Source organism: Silene latifolia, chromosome 4, assembly GCF_048544455.1.
Source record: "Silene latifolia isolate original U9 population chromosome 4, ASM4854445v1, whole genome shotgun sequence".
NCBI lineage: Eukaryota > Viridiplantae > Streptophyta > Magnoliopsida > Caryophyllales > Caryophyllaceae > Silene > Silene latifolia.
Window position 1 is genome coordinate 87,609,505 of NC_133529.1, and position 2,578 is coordinate 87,612,082.

Here is a 2,578-nt window from a genome sequence, read left to right on the forward strand (position 1 = left end):
AGAGGTGCCATCTTCCAGGCTAAGGAGCCTACAAGTCTAGACATGTACATAGGAAGGCTCACCTGATCCGTGATTACGTGAAGCAAGAGGAGATAGTGATTGACAAGATTGCTTCGGATGACAACATCGCGGACCCTCTCACTAAACCATTGTCATATGATCAGCATAAAGGGCACGTTATTTCCATGGGAATTAAACGTGTTCCTGAGTTGTACTAGTTGATTATGAATTCGATACATTATCTTTTTCATATGCTATTTATAACTTCATTGTTTTATTTCATATTTTGTTTTTCATGTGGATTGTACGACAACATTGAACGCCACAAAGTGAACTGAATTACATTGTATTTGTTTTGGTCCGTAATCACCTACATGAGCTGATAACTCTGGCTATTATTTTGTGAAGTTGATTGATGGTGGGTTCAACGAGCCATAAGTCAAACAGTTGGCTGATCGATCACAGATTCGAGTTATAACGATACCTCGTAGGACAAATTGTGACAACGTAATGAAGTCCTAAATCTTTAAAAACATTCGGTGCCAGGTCGTGGATTGGACGTCCATTGTGTTCCTAGAGTCGATTCTTTTGACTATCGATTGTCTCTTGAGATTAAGGCAGTTTTTGGGTGACTTTGGTTTCTTTCTCATGGTTGACCGTAACAGGAGGCTAAGCAGATTTTTTCTGGGTCATTTCATACTGTGCTTATATCTGCAGGATTCGAGTTGAAGAAAATATCCAACCTTTATCAGGTTTAGTTATTTCTCAGGGCCACTCGAGGAGTTGTAACTGAAATGCATGGCCATGCTCTAATGATGATTCGTTTATCAGTTAATTTACTCTCTAGTCGGGGAAACCACTCTTGATATTGATCACTTGTAAAATACGACCTTTGTGAATACGGATTTTGCAAATTGTTTTACATTGAGTGGGAGAAATTGTAGGATATGAGAATCGGTTGTCGCACATACCCTTGTGAGGACAAGTGGGAGTTTGTTGGAGCTTGTGTCCTCCACAGTTAGTGTGATAACATATATAAATCTCTTATAGGTTCACAAGGGTATACTTAGTATTTTATCAGTTGATTAACGATTACTTAATAACGGTTGGCTTGCTAGAAGTTTGACGTTATTATCATACTGATGGCGGTGATCAACTGGTCCCTAAAAGTCACACCTAAATGATGTGTTTGAGAGATGTGATTGTATGAAAATATAATCACATTGATGCCTTATATGACTAAAAGGTTAGTCCATGTATTTGACTAAAAAGTTAGTCAATGTGATGATGAGACGATTATTTAATACAATTAAATAATACAAGCTGAGACGAATTAACTGTAAATTCGTAAATTGAATATAAACAGTTATATTTAATTATTGTATATAATGTTAGCTTAAACGAATTAAGATGTTGATTCGTAATTAAACGTAACCAGTTATATTTAATAAGCAAATTATAAATATGCGATATTTATAGTTAATGTATATATTATACGATATTGTCATAATAAATGTTGACAGACCGGTATTAATAAATCGACTTCAAACTGTTGTGTATAGACTTATTAATACATGTCGACATAAATGGACAATTGAAAAAATATACACATTATATATAATTTGACAATAATCGAAAATAAGAGGATTTTATCCTTAATTTTGGTTGTTGCTAAAACCGAAAAAAAGGAAAGAAAAATCTACCCTAATACTCTCCCATTTACACGGTTTAAAGGTGAGGAGGGGATTCATTTTTTCTAACCGAATTTTTGACCTAATTCTCTCATCACAAAACTAAAAACCCTAAAAATAATTATCAATTTTGGGGATCTCATTCTAGCAAATTGAGGGGCATTTAACATAGCATCTTGGGTGCAACGATTAGGAGAATATCGATTTCGATATGGTTCTTAGGCCATATTGCTAGGACCAAAGGTTGATTCTAATCTCTACTATTTTTGTTTATGCAATTCATTTATGACTAGCAATTTCATTATTATAATTTCGTTATAATCCGAAAATTTCTAGAGGAAGTGTACCGATTTTTCCCACAGCATTACCGTCATTAGTATTATCCTGGAATCTTCCATTAGTAGCTGAGTCAAGAAAACCACTGTGATCGTCATACAACCAGTTATAAAACTGGTTGCAAAGGAACTAAATCTGGAAGCCATGATGAGGGACGGATCGAACTAGCCTCTTGAAACGAACCCAGGCTTCATTAAAATCCTCGGTAGGACCGTGTTTAAAACTCGTAATCTGACTTCTAAGAGCATTAGTTTTCTTTGGTGGAAAATACCTCTTGTAGAATGCAAGAGCTAGTGAAGTCCAGTTAGTGATTGAATCAGCCTCCATATCCAAGTCACGTAGCCACTCTGCTGCATCATATGTAATACCAGGCATTTGTGACACCCGTACTTAGACCTAGGGACGCGTGAGTAAACCCACATGCACTCAGAAGCAAAGGATAATCCTCCTACGAGACCAAGTAATACCTAAACTAGAACTAGTAGACTTCCAGTGGACCGAGTAGAACCTCAAGTGGATCATGTGAGTCGGCACTCAGTTGAGTGAGGGTA

The 2,578-nt window shown here is 36.3% G+C and overlaps 1 non-coding gene across 1 annotated transcript; it reads left to right on the top strand.

Moving 5' to 3' along the window:
- The first annotated feature begins 2,166 nt into the window (after nt 1–2,166).
- LOC141654006 (small nucleolar RNA R71) lies at nt 2,167–2,273 on the top strand. The gene has a single exon (XR_012547589.1). It is a non-coding gene; the product is annotated as a small nucleolar RNA R71 (small nucleolar RNA).
- The last annotated feature ends 305 nt before the right edge of the window (nt 2,274–2,578 follow it).